Source organism: Prinia subflava, chromosome Z (genome assembly GCF_021018805.1).
Source record: "Prinia subflava isolate CZ2003 ecotype Zambia chromosome Z, Cam_Psub_1.2, whole genome shotgun sequence".
Classification (NCBI taxonomy): Eukaryota; Metazoa; Chordata; class Aves; order Passeriformes; family Cisticolidae; genus Prinia; species Prinia subflava.
In genome coordinates this window covers 14,610,595-14,623,811 of record NC_086283.1, presented here as the reverse complement: position 1 = coordinate 14,623,811, position 13,217 = coordinate 14,610,595, and the positions used below count along the sequence as shown (strand labels likewise).

At 39.4% G+C, this 13,217-nt stretch overlaps 1 long non-coding RNA gene across 1 annotated transcript in view; it reads left to right on the top strand.

Annotated features, from left to right (window-relative positions):
- LOC134564077 (uncharacterized) overlaps positions 1-13,217 on the top strand; it is a 254,863-nt gene that overhangs the window by 57,355 nt on the left and 184,291 nt on the right. The window contains exon 2 of the long non-coding RNA XR_010083467.1: positions 12,081-12,214. This is a non-coding gene — a long non-coding RNA (uncharacterized LOC134564077). The remainder of the gene's footprint in view (positions 1-12,080; positions 12,215-13,217) is intronic.

Here is a 13,217-nt window from a genome sequence, read left to right as displayed (position 1 = left end):
GTCAGAGCAAAACAAAACTCAGCTTTTTCGTGTCTCCTGGATACAGGTAACTTGCTGCATACAATTTTGTTATCCAGCCACCCAGAAAAGAATTATGCAGAAGAGTATAGGTATGTGTTTATGTGCTTCCCAGGACTGGGGAGAATTTCCTGAAAATGTGTGAATTAATTAATTGTAAATTTACCTGGTGTTTTTCTTGTGTGAAATTGTTGACAGATGGATTACAAACAGCCAAATACTAAAGTTTACTATGGAAAGTCAGGGCAGTGGTGATGGTCAGGCCATATTCCTTTGTTGCTCAGAAATGCCATGTACATTCTGTGCTTAATGAATTGCTTTTCAGAATTGATTTTAAGGTGGCACATGATGGAGCTTTGAGCAGTGTTCTGTTTCTTCCCCATCTCTGGCACTGTTTATGCAGTGCTGGTACCAGGCACATCAAGCTGCCCTGCTCTAAAGGAGACACCTCTTGCTGCTTTTGCACCCCATGGCCCAGCACTGCCCTAGAAGAAAGGAAAGCATTCCCTGGAGCAGCAAGCACAGCTGGCATGGAGGTGTGGGGTGTTGTGCTGCAAAGCAGAAGTAGTGTCCAGATATCACTGCTGGGAACTAAACAGAGATCAGTGGAATGATTTGGTGCAGCTCAAACGGGAATGAATTTTCTGATTTATCTTCTACAAGCAGAGTGGCTTCAGCTCTAAGGAGTGATACCTCTTGCTGACTTCTACCCCATCCAATGGTGGCAAGTGAAAGTAAAACACTCTTTGTTATTGTCTGGAGTGCTGCTCCACAGAGTGTTAAACAATCCTCCTTCTTAAGATCTGGAAAGACTTCTACTCTCAGTATGTTAAGGAATAGTTTGGCTCTCAGTGAGAAAACACCTCTAAGTATAATTTAAATAAACTAGCTTTCAGCTGGAGCATGGTGGCAAAATCTAAGTGCTGGACTTAAGTGTATTTAATTCAATATTTGAGACTTCTTGTTGCCTCAGACAGGCAAACCATGAACAATGTGTTGCCACAGCAACAGGAGTCTGACTATGTTTTGGATACTATTTTCAGCTTAGTGCATGTAAAATAACTGCAATTTTTTAAAAAGCTGTAATAACCACTTTAAGTGCATTTATCCCTGAAGAGAATTTTTGTACTTAGGTATTCGTATCCCAGGAGTTAAGAAAATTTTTGTAAAATGTACATAACCAGCATATCTAGACTATTTAAATGGTTAAAATGTATCAAAATAATCTTTTAGCAGTCCTCAGTTTTATTTATTCTTTGTCTAACATCATGTAGTTAAAGTAATCTTCATTCATTTTTAACTACTGATAAAAAGTACAAAAAATGAGAACTGTTAAACACGTTCCATAAAAAGTAATTTTTCAACCTTGCTTCAATCACACGTAAGAGAATGAATTGTGTGTCATTTGCACAGTGTAATTTGGCATCCATAGCCACTAAGGAAGGAAAATTAGGTCCAGAATTCAACATCCTCATTTCTAATCAAACTATTTATTTGACTGTATTAGCTCACTGCAGAGCTGATGATGTCCCTCATGGTTTTCACACCTACAACTTCTTACAGATGGTGTGACTGCCTTTTTTAAGATGCAATAAAATTGTCTCTTGCCAGGGAGAGTAAAAAGGCTGATTTTTAATATTCTGCTGGTAAATAAGCCTGGGTTTCTTTGGTGTACTCAAAGGCTTGCTTTATTTTTTATTTCCATTCAGCCGAAGAAGTAGTGAAGTTCAAGAAAGGCAGTGTTTGCATTAGGTGTGAGCACCGGAGTCTCTGCAACAGAAGATGCAGGTGCAGATACCCAGCAGAAGACAGTGATAGTGTGAGATCATTTTCCTGCTGAATCTGGAGAGCGCTGTTGGGGTCGTCTTCTGGACTGTTTCAACCAGGTGCTCTGTGGTCTACATGGAGTTGGGGCAGAAAGAGGTTGACTTTCCATGTGATGCTTGATCACTGGTGTTATGCATAGGTGATTAGGAGGGTCTAACATTTCACTTCACTGCATCTTTACAAATCCATCTTTACTGAGGAGATTATTAGAAGTTAAGACCCCAGATTCCTGCACATGGGTGTGTGAAAGTAGAAATATGTGTTGGAATAAGGGTAGATGTCTCTGTGTGAGCATCTGGCCATTTCCACAAGCAGAGTTACAGTATTCTGGAGATATGTGTGATTTCTCTTGCTGCTTCCATGAATCCATCTGTGAGCAAAACAATGAGTATTCAGATGTTGCAGGCAGAAAAATGCCTAATTTTTCTACCAGTGACGCTGATACTGAAGTCTCACAGAGTCCAATACAGATTAGTCTTGTCATTTGACTAATTTGGTAGCTGTGTAGAGTTGAATTTAAAGCGCAGCTTACTGCAGGCTATTATCCTGTTAAGTTGGACATACTTAAATCGTGTCGTGGTTGTAAAAGACCATAACTACAGAAATTTCACAAGTCACTTCTTTAGGATATGGTTTGAAAAAAGCAATTAATGCAGAGAATAAAAGAACTGTGTTTCCTTGTGAGGAAATTTTATCTTCTGAAGGAAGCATTCCTTAAGAAAAACTGGCAGACAATGATATCTGTTGAAAGAGAATTAAAGCAAATTGATTTTGTTTCTGGGCTTAGGATGGCTGCATGGGAGCACTTTGGGTAAAGTATTCTCTGAGCTCCACAGTACCTTATGATGAAAGTCACTGCAAGGCACTAATGCACTTCTTCGAGGAGATGGGTGTTTCAGCTGTGGGAGCTGCTCAGGCTCTGAACAATCACATCTCATTCCTGGAACCTGACAAAACTAAGAAGCAGCACAACACATTATGAGCACTAGTACATACAAAGGACAATATTTCTGTGTAAGTGGGGGCATGGCAAAATTTAGTGGGTTTTTTTCCTTTAGTGTGTCTTTCTGAAATTACTCACTGCTCCTTGGTCAATTTAACTCGCACCAAGAGTTAGAGCCCTTCCTTGGAATGATTGTTGTTCTACATTTCTGTGAATAATATAACTTGAGGTCTGCTTTGTGCTATTCCAGGTTGATATTGAAGTAATTGCATTAATGTTGATGGGTATGTAAATGGGATAAGTCAAAAGATCCTTGTAGGTTCATAAATCCATTACCCCAAGGGTAACCCTTTTTTATGGTTACTATTTCCTTTTCTGATCCTTATGGTGTCCTCTGACTTTTAACAATTATAAAAAATAAAAATAAAATAAATAGTATATCTTTAAGATAGTCATCCTTCAAAAGGACAGAAGCTTTTCTTTTTTGAGGAAGAAAATGCCCAGTTGAAACTTCAAAGGGATAACTGCACAGAACTGATTGAGCTCCTAATGCTTGAAAACACATCAAAGAATTCTAGACTTATAATCTTCATATTTTATTCATGAGCTCCTTAGAAGGAAATGATTCAGCATAAGTGAATTTGCAAACAAGACACAAAGAAGGAACATTTAGAAAAGAACCCTATTTTAATGAGGGGTAGGGAAACCTACTACAAGAAAACATGATAATCAATACTGATGTAGGGAGACGAGCAGAGTGCCTGACTAGATTAGGAAGCAATTTAGCCTTTAACCACTGAGTTTTCATTTGCAATCCATGCCTGATGACCAGCAAGTCCTTGTCCATGTGATGAGTCAGCTGGCAAGCTTCAATGTCCTTTCTTCTACTGTTGGGACAGACTCATCATAAAATCCCTGCTTTTTACGGGTCTTAGCTCCAGTGCTGATTGAGGTTGGAGGCTGAATTTTTGTTTCAACCTGAAGATGTTTGTAAACATATCCTTGACCCAGGTCATGATTTCTGACCCCACAAGTATTTGGAATGGCAGGTTGACAGCATTATCAAAAGGTCACCTAGAACAATCTTCTTTCTGAGACAGGATGAACTATTCCTTCTTCCCACCAAGCGTGTCAAACCTGTTTAAGATGCTCTGTGAAAAAAGGATTGGTCTTCCCAATGCTTCTTAGCTCTCATAGGTGTGAGGAAAAATATTTCTAACTTAAAATGAACTAGATCTGGGACAAGGAAACACTTGATATCCCACCCACTGTTCACTCAGAGGTCATATTTGGTAATTTTAAAATCTGGTAATGGAGGTAAATGTAATAAAGGGAGATAACTGAGGGGGTTTTTTTAATCCTTTTTGCCCTGAGTCTGGAAAACCCTGGGCAATTTTCTGCAGCCATGATCGTCACCTCTATCCCTTCTCTTCCAGTCTATACACAAGCTTTTTCAGCTGAGGTGGTCAGCCAAGTTTGGCTGGCATGAAAAATTCCCTGGAAGAAGCTGATCCCTGCTGTCCCTTGCTCAGTGACTTTTATCAATGAGGGTGCTGTTATTCTTTGAAATTTCTATTACTGTACTGTCTTTCCAGCAGGGAACCTTTAGATCTTTTTTCCCTCCTATTTCTTTGTTTAACTTTAATATTCTCCTGTCTTCCCATGCCCAGGTCTTTTCTCCTACAGCAATATTCTAAAAATATTGAACCAAGAAATTAATGTCTGCTTACTTCCATGTCCCCAAAGAAGAGTGAAAATCAAGATGTAAAAGCAAGTTTTCATGCTTTGTTCTTCCCCATTTGTTCTGCAGCACTGAGAAATTGAGATGTTAATAGGCAGGGCAGCAAGCCAGATATCAGTGTAGTGCAGAAGGTGCTTGCTGGAAGTATATATGATTTTATGCCTGCATTTTTCTTTTGTAGCTTAATGTGTAAGGAAAGACATTACATTTTTCTGGGAGCATAGCTGATTGATTGAAAAACTTGACTGGAAATAAAGAGGTCTGGCATAGAGTGTTCCAGAGACGCTAACCTCCTTTTTATTATTCTTGCTCTTCTTTCATCTTGCAAGCTTAGCAATGATCTTTACTCTTTGTCTTTAACACTTGGAGAAGGCAGCCTTTCAAATATTAAAGTCTTTCAAAATCAACTGGAATTTAAGGCTGGCTATTGTAATTGTTTGGGAACTCTAGTAATCTTTAATTGTTCCTTTTTATAATGAAAGAAAGGTCTTGTGGATCTAGAGAAGAGGAAGAAAAGGTTAAAATAGGTCACCTGATAGCTGCTGAGAGGGCAGCACCTGCCTTCTATGCAAAGAGCTCTGGACAGGAATATGTTCAATGAGATCCCTGCCATTTGCCTGGTTAGGGAGAGCTGTTGCTGTTAAGATCATCAAGTGAAATATTGGCTTATACATTCTTATCAAAACAAATACGGTTATTTTATGTTCATATAATACTTTGAGATAGATAAATTATTTACTATTGAAACTTTACTCATTGACAGGGAATGTTTTTTGTATTATCTTAAAGTTTATTAACTGGCTCTTGCTAATTTTTGTTGCACCTTTTGATTTCATGTCACAGTTCACTGGTGATTGAATTTGCAGAGATACAACTTTTTCAGACATCTTAAGGTCTAAAGGTTTAGTAGAAACCCCAGACCTTGCTGAAATGTTGTACATTATTCCTGATGGATATTGCCAGGGAAAGCTCTGCCTGTAGCTTTCTCACACTTTTGTGGCACTTCAGCCTAATTCCATTGAGCATGTGTTCATTCTGTTGGGAAATAAAACTCGAAGAGTTTAGACATTTGAGGTTTGCTGAGAAGTGCATGGCCATTCATCTTCTTTATTGTCAGCTTTTAGCTCCACCAGCTGAGTTTGGTAAGTGACCATATGGGATAGAAACCGTGATAGACTGTCCTGTCTCTCCCAGCCTGCCTTGTGTCTCCCTCATCTGCTTCTACTGTTTTGTCTTCTCATCTGCTTTCAGAAGGATCAATATTAATTGGTTGATATCAATTTGTTGATATTAATAAGTATGACAAACTGGAAAATAGTAACTTTGATATATAAAAAGCTGTATCTTCATGATGACCTCTTCTCTGAAGAGACATGACAGCTTGGTTGTCTGAAGTGTTCATGGATTGTTCTGAAATAGTTTAAAACAATTTAAAATTTCTCTTTGTATCACCTTTCTTGCAAGCAAAGCATTCCTATGAGATGAACAGTGTGGTGTTTATCCCTCCTGTAAGGGTCTCCCTACAAACATTGCACACTGGGAGTTGTCCCTAGTGAGATGCATAATACAGATTTTTTTAATATGTAGAGTCCATGTAGGATGCGAACAGAGCAAAAGCCAGAAGAAAAATTAGTTATACCTGTATTGCATCCTGCGTGTCTATTATGAAGCTACAAGGATGTTATTTCTGTAGGCTCCGCAGATAGGGCTGAAATTGTCATGGAGCTCATTGTGTTACTCAAAGTGATCTGTCTGGAAGGCAGAACTTTCCACATCTACACACCTTTGAAATTACTTCAGGACTACTCACATGGCATTTTCCACTCCCTTGAAATACACTTTTTGTCCACAATAGAAGTTCTTTCACAACAGAAATGTGTATTTTCTATCCTTGTGTTTTAATGATTGCCTGTCTGGATGCATAAGGAAACACACCCGACAAAGCTCCTAAACTTATTTTGCTGCAGGAGCTTCTTCTACCCATTCTGACAATTTGTAGGGTTTGATGAATGATTTCAGGGATAGCTGTTGAGGAGAGCTTCATTTCTGTAGCACGGTGGATTTCAATAGGGGATCTGATCCAGAATAGATGCAGCTCCCACCCTGGGGGTTAAGTGAAAAAATGAAACCCATGCAAGCAACCATTTCCTTGACAACGGCAAACTTTTGATGCAGTCTTTTCAGAGCTATTACACGGGTCAGACCATTAAATGACTCTTAATGTAATGCTGCCTTTAATCAGAGAAATTGCTATTGCACAGAGGAGCTTCTAGAATATCTTTAAAAATATTTCACCAAATCACTTGGCAGTCTCACTTTGCATGAAACCAATGGCGCATTTCACTTTTGACATCCTAGTAATGGGATTTTCTTTCTGTCATAAAACATTACTTCATTTTTGCCTTGGCTCAGAACAGATCCAGCTGGTGCTGGGTAGTAGAGCAAGTGAAGTGTTATTCACAGGAGTTTTGTGCTAGGTCAGTTTCTACATAGCCATTTCATGAGAATGGAGTCTCCAAAATACATGTTGGCTTGGTTCTTCCCTTTTCCCCTACCCTTGCTTTCAATTAGAAGTACAAATTGTCCATCAGCTGTGAATTCCCTTCTGAAATTTAAAGTTGCAGTTGTCTGCAAGCAGTGAACCTATCTTGAGTGCAACTTTTAAAAGATGTACTGTTAAAGTAGCCAGCTAAGTGGGTTTAGTATGTATGTCACACTGACATGCTCTTACTGCTGTATTTTAGTGCTTCAGAATGACTATTTATCTGTAGAGAAGTCTGTCCAAAATATTCGGGGCCTCAAAATCTTCAGACTACAAATGCTGTAGGATACAGCTAATGTTATGTCCTGCTGTCCTGGGGTGACAGGACATTTTCATGCTTTGTATCCCAAATCGTGTTGGTTTTTTTTTGTTTGTTTGTTTTTTTCCTGTTCCCATGTTCTCAGTTTGTTTTGTCTATAGCTGAGCCCCTCCCCCGGCTGCTTGCTTTTGGCTTGCTTGCTGCTAGCTTTAGGCTGCTTTGCTGGCTTTGCTCTCTTGCTTTCTGCTTTTTGCTTGCTTTTTGCCATTTTTCTGCTTTTGTGTTTCCCCTTCTTTCCTTCCTCCCTTCCCTGAAGACATCGGACCTGCTTCGGGCCCTGATTTGGGAACATCAAGGGAACACCCCCCGGAGTCTGCACCTGAGAGAAGCTTTGGCACCCTCCCCAGCAGAGACTGCTCACCCTCTCTTGGACTGGGGAAAACATTTGTTGTCATCTCAGACTGTTTTTCTTGTGTTGGGGAGTGGTTTTTTTGTTGTTTCTCAATAAACAAGTTTTTTCCACTTTTCCTCTGAGGAAATTCCTCCCGAACCTAGTGGTGGGGGAGGGAGTTGTGGGGATTTTCCCCTAAATTTGTCCTAAACTAGGACACCTGCAGATGCATTGCTGTATCTTTTGTACCAGAATGAAGTCAGTATTTGTACATGGCCAGATATCTACAGTTGGAAAATTAACCGTACAGTTCAATCCACATTGATATCTAGCCTTCAAAATAATAATTACACAAATTACTTTGACAGCCATAATACATGTGGCTGCAGACATTCTCTTTATTTTACACTGAAGGCCTACTTCTAAAAGGTAAACACTGCAAAAGTTCTGCAGAGGAGTAGAGAAATAGGAATCAGTCCATTGGATAAGTTAAGTTGGAGGGAAGGAGCATGAAGATCTCTTGGTACTCTGTAATTAAGTGTTTGCAGTCATTATGTGGAATAACTATTATGGGCATATTTTGGTTTGAAACTGAGTTTTCTCTGTAGGCTTTAGGATGTCTTGGCAGCTTAATGTATCTGGGGCTTGGTACCAAGAATGTAACAGAGTATTGAGGAAGTAATGAGGTGTTTTAACAATTGGAAGCACAATTGTGTTTTAAATTATTTTGCACAATAGTTTTCAAGCACTGGAGCAATCCATGCTTTAACAACGCTTCCATTTTTATGGGATTAGGTGCTGGGCATGTCTAAAGCAATTTTGCAGTCAAATATTGCAGGTGTTAATTAATGTGAGAATGATCAAGTTTTGCTTGTGTACTCAGCAGAGGCCTAAACTCATATCAAGACAAATTAGAGTAAGCTGAGTCAAGTTTAGCACAACCAACTTTACAGCTGACTGCTCATCTGCAGCTCAGGCCCAAGGCATCCAAATGGTCTTATACAACCCAAAGAGCAATAAAAGGAAGCCACCAGCACAAACATTGGATTTGATGCATTCATTTTGCATCAATTGCACTTTGCAATGTTTCTGCATATGACTTGTACAGTTTTCTGTCATAATTTTGTTTCTCATTACGGGGTTGCCAAAGAAGGAGACACTGGGATATTTCAATTTTTCCTTGATGGTCCCAGCCAGTAACTTAAATACTTGCTTTCAGGTTCACATTTTTCTGGTTAGATTAGACTCCCATCTAGAAACATTCCTATTTACTCCATAAATTATATCAGGGAGAGATAAAGCCCATCTCAAGGGAAGACTCTTAAGAACTCCTAACACAGGTCTTATCTAAGCAGTATCTGAAATATTTGCCCATAAGAAAGCTTTTGCATGTTGTTTCCTCTTCTTTTAAGCAAGAATCAAGAAGAAGAGGAAATTGGTAATTGGTTCAGTTGCTCTTCCTATGTGAACTAAATGCTTGTATGGAAGAGAGAATGAAGGATGTGTTCAATGTGTGAAAGGAGAATGGAATATCTTCAGTAAAAATGCCAACAGTTTATGAAATCTGACCTGCTCTGGTGTGTTTCAGAGGGGATAAAAGATGAAGGAGTTTCCCCAAAGTATTAAAGAGGGGGACTTTTCATTCTGAGGAATTTGGAGAGGACCATGGGTGTTGTGAGTGATTGGCTGATGGCTTTTCATGGAATTAACAGTCCATCAAATCTAGGCTGATGGGTTGCTTCTAGAGGAATTTAAAGAAAGAGGTTTCTAGCACAGCAATTTGTCCAGTGATCCAACTGTAAAATCTGAGTAACCTGATTTCAAAAGGCGCTTTTCTTATCCTCTTATTCTGAGAAATCAGCAGAAAATACAATTTTATCTCAAGTTAAAGGAGAATGACTGTATTAGAAGAGCCCTGGGAGTTTAGCCCAGGAAGCTTTTCACAGGGTCTGAGGGATGGCTGTGGAGCCACCTGTGCTGATCAAAAGGCAGGCTGTCCGGAGGGAAGGCCAGAGCTGAGCACTTCTCCTTAGCTGATGTGGTGACTTACTATCTGCCAGCTTTGCAAACTGAAATGGCTTGGTGCAGGGCTGGAGGAGGGCCAGTGCTGACATAGAGAGAGTGCAGGACCGCAGTTTGTGATGGACAAAACAAAAAAATCTGGAATGTGACAGCAAGTGGTTAGATCAGCCCAGTCTAACTTGCAAGCAGAGTTTATTTTTTTCTCTTTTTTTTTCAGTGTTTTGACTGTTTCTGTGCCTTGTACATGCCCCAAAGGTTTCCCTCCTCATCCATGTGTCATAGTGGGCCCACTGTCCTCTAGGCAGCACCACGTAGCTCTGGCTGTGCGGCATTCCTTGTGCTTTCCACTTCCCCAAACTAGGTATGCCCAGCAAAACTGCGCTGAAGTTGCCAGCTGTTTGGCTAAACCTGCTTCCAAAACTCTGAAACAAAGCACCCTCAAAGCTGTGTTTTTTCTAATTAGACAGCTTTGGGTCTCTGAGGTTGTACATATAGGGGAGACAAGTAGTATGGAATTAACAGAAGTCTGTTGCAAGTAAGGTTCACAGGAGCTGCCTTGAAGTGGTGCAGCACCAACAGAGATTTTCCTGTGTGAGGCTTTGGACACAACGTTGAAGTTCCCATCCTTGTTACTTTATGTTCTCTGCGAAGCTTCAATGATCCAAGTCCCTGTTCAGCTGAGGCTCTTGAGGGCTTATACGGTTCCTACTGATATGAACAAGAATCACATCTGTGGTGGTTTATAGCTCCCAGCAACTCAGACAGAAGTTCAAGGTGGATATAGAATTAATAAGTCATGGGCTTGGGGTAAAAAAAAAAAGGTGCATGTCTGCATTTCAGATGTTAGTTGTATTGCAGTTAGAGAACCAGTCATGGTTGTACTGCCAGCACAATCATGGAATTGTAGAACCATAGACTCATGTAATTGTGACATCATAGACTCATAGAATGGTTTGTGTTGGAAGGAACATTACAGATCATCTAGTTTCAACCCCCTGCCATGGACTGGGGTGCCTCCTGCCAGCTCAGGTTCACTGTTTGCCATGTGGGGACTGGAGGCCTTTGCTGACACTTGGGTGAGTCTGATCAGGGACAGTCTGATCTGAGAGATGGTGAGTCCCTGAAACTCCCTTTGTCCAGAGGTGGGATTTGCAATGGATGGTCATTCCCAAGTCACTGCTGTGGTTGTGGAGGTGACCCCAAGGCTGTAGGTAGCATGGTAGCACATAAGCAGGGTGTTCAGCTCCACTGATAGTGCAAAGAGATATGTGTGAGTGGAAGACTATCACCAAAATTATGCAGATTCTTTCAAGGTTTGGCAAGATCTGGCTTAGTTTGTGGATTTGACAGAGCTTTGTCCAGATCCCTACATGCAGCATGTGGTAATGGTTTGTGCCAATGAATGTGTCAGTCTGTGGTATTGTTCTGCAACCTTTCCCAGTGAACATTTGACTGTTAGCTTTGAATTTACATGTTTTAAATGTGATTTATACACAAATGCTTTGCACTGTGCTGTTTCCTAAATGATGACCAAGATGGACTGTAAGGATCCTTGACTGTAACATATATGTGAAATATGTACATATGGGACGCTCTCTTCTTGGGAAAAGAAAAGAAAAAAAAAGAAAAGAAAAAAAAAAAAGAAAAAAAAAAAAAGAAAAAGAAAAAAAAAAAAGAAAGAGTATATGTACCTAATTAAATGCTGAAAAATCCATATTACTGTCATACAAGCTCCACAATAAAATTCTTGGCCTTCAGCCTCACTGAAGAAACATATTGAGAAAACACTACCTTTATTTTATTATACTATTTCTTTGTTAAATTCCATTGTTATAAGGCTTATTTTTCTACCAGTAAAGTAATAAAGGCATAAAGGTTCTTGTGAAACCACTGTCTCAGGTAAACATCATTTATTCCCTCAAAAGAGATGCTGGGGTTTACCTTAATGGAGAAACATCTGTTCATTCAGAATTGAGTTCCCTGAACATTAATAAAGATATTGCCACTAAATATGCCTGGCATATTTTTATAATAATAACATAAACCCATACAACTGAGGGAAACAAGAACACAGTAAGTGCTCTTGTCTGCTTCCCACCCTGAGGGTCTCTTAACAAAGAACTTCACTAGATAGTTAATTTTTTGGTCTGAATACCTAAATACTGATAATTCATTTTCCTGTAAAGACCTGATATGTTCTCAACAGCAATATCTCATTCTTCTGATTATATGGAGTCAATAATCCAAAAGCGTTGTACTAAGATGCTGAATATACAGAAAAAGCCTGAAATATACAGAAAAAAATCCTAATGCATGTTTTATGTTGTTTCTCACTAGCAAAATTCACTAACCAGGAGAGCAGGTCACTGACTTTCCACCAATCAGCACACAGCAGTTTCACATTCTTTAGAGTGGATTTTGAGACTTGCAAATAGAAATGAAATCCCTCAAGGTATCACAGGAAGAGAATGGTGAGTGTTGCCACTTGGATTTTTTTTGATTTTGATTGGTTGGTTGGTTTGGTTGGTTGGTTGGGTTTGGGGGTTTTTTTTGTTTGTTTTTTAATATTATAAAAATATTAAGTTGCATGTCACTTATCTTGGACATCAGTAGGTAGGATGTTCTTTGGTTTGGTAACCATTTCTCCTGTAGCTTTACTCCTGCTCATTCATTGCAGAGATTTACTATCTCATACAACAGCTAAACAAGACATGCTAACAAGCCAATGGTAGAATTTACAATGTTGTAGGAAAGATGTTTTTTTGTAAACAATTGAATTGTATATCCATGTTATACATTGCTCTTGGAATGTATTTTCTTCTGTTAATGATTAAGGAGAATTACAAAGTGGACTTGTCTTTTTCCTTATTTCTCTATGGGCTTATGCTGTTAAAGAGAAAGGGAAGACTGGGTTGCTGACTAAATGTCCCTCTATTTTTAATTTCTCTGGCTGTGATTACTACTTTCAGTGTCACCTTTGACCATTACATTTACATGTGACTTGATCTAGGACTGACAGCATCAGTCTCTAAAAGGGCGTGCTGGGATTTAGCTCCCCTAGAAGCATGCAGCTTCACTGGAAGGGAGAGAAGTGGTTAAATTTGGGCGAGTGGAGGGTGGGAAGCCTTTTTTTGTTCCATTATGGAGAGAAAAGACTTTCAAACAGTTCAAGCTGCACAACTCTTAGCAATGCAGGCTATTAAAGGGATAGCAATCAGCCTACACACAAGACACACAGATTGAATTCTTGCTGCTTGTCATGTAACCAGAGATAAGAGTATTTTCCAGTGATTCTGATAAAATAAATGCTGTCATAATGGTTCTGAGTGAGACTCATCCAGATGTTGCAGACTTCTTGCTGTGGTATTTATTCATAAATCTTGTTAAAATATAATCAGAGAAAGCATGTCTCAATTAAAACCATCAAAACTCTGTGACAATGTTTGTGCAAATGCAATAATAATCCTAATGTGT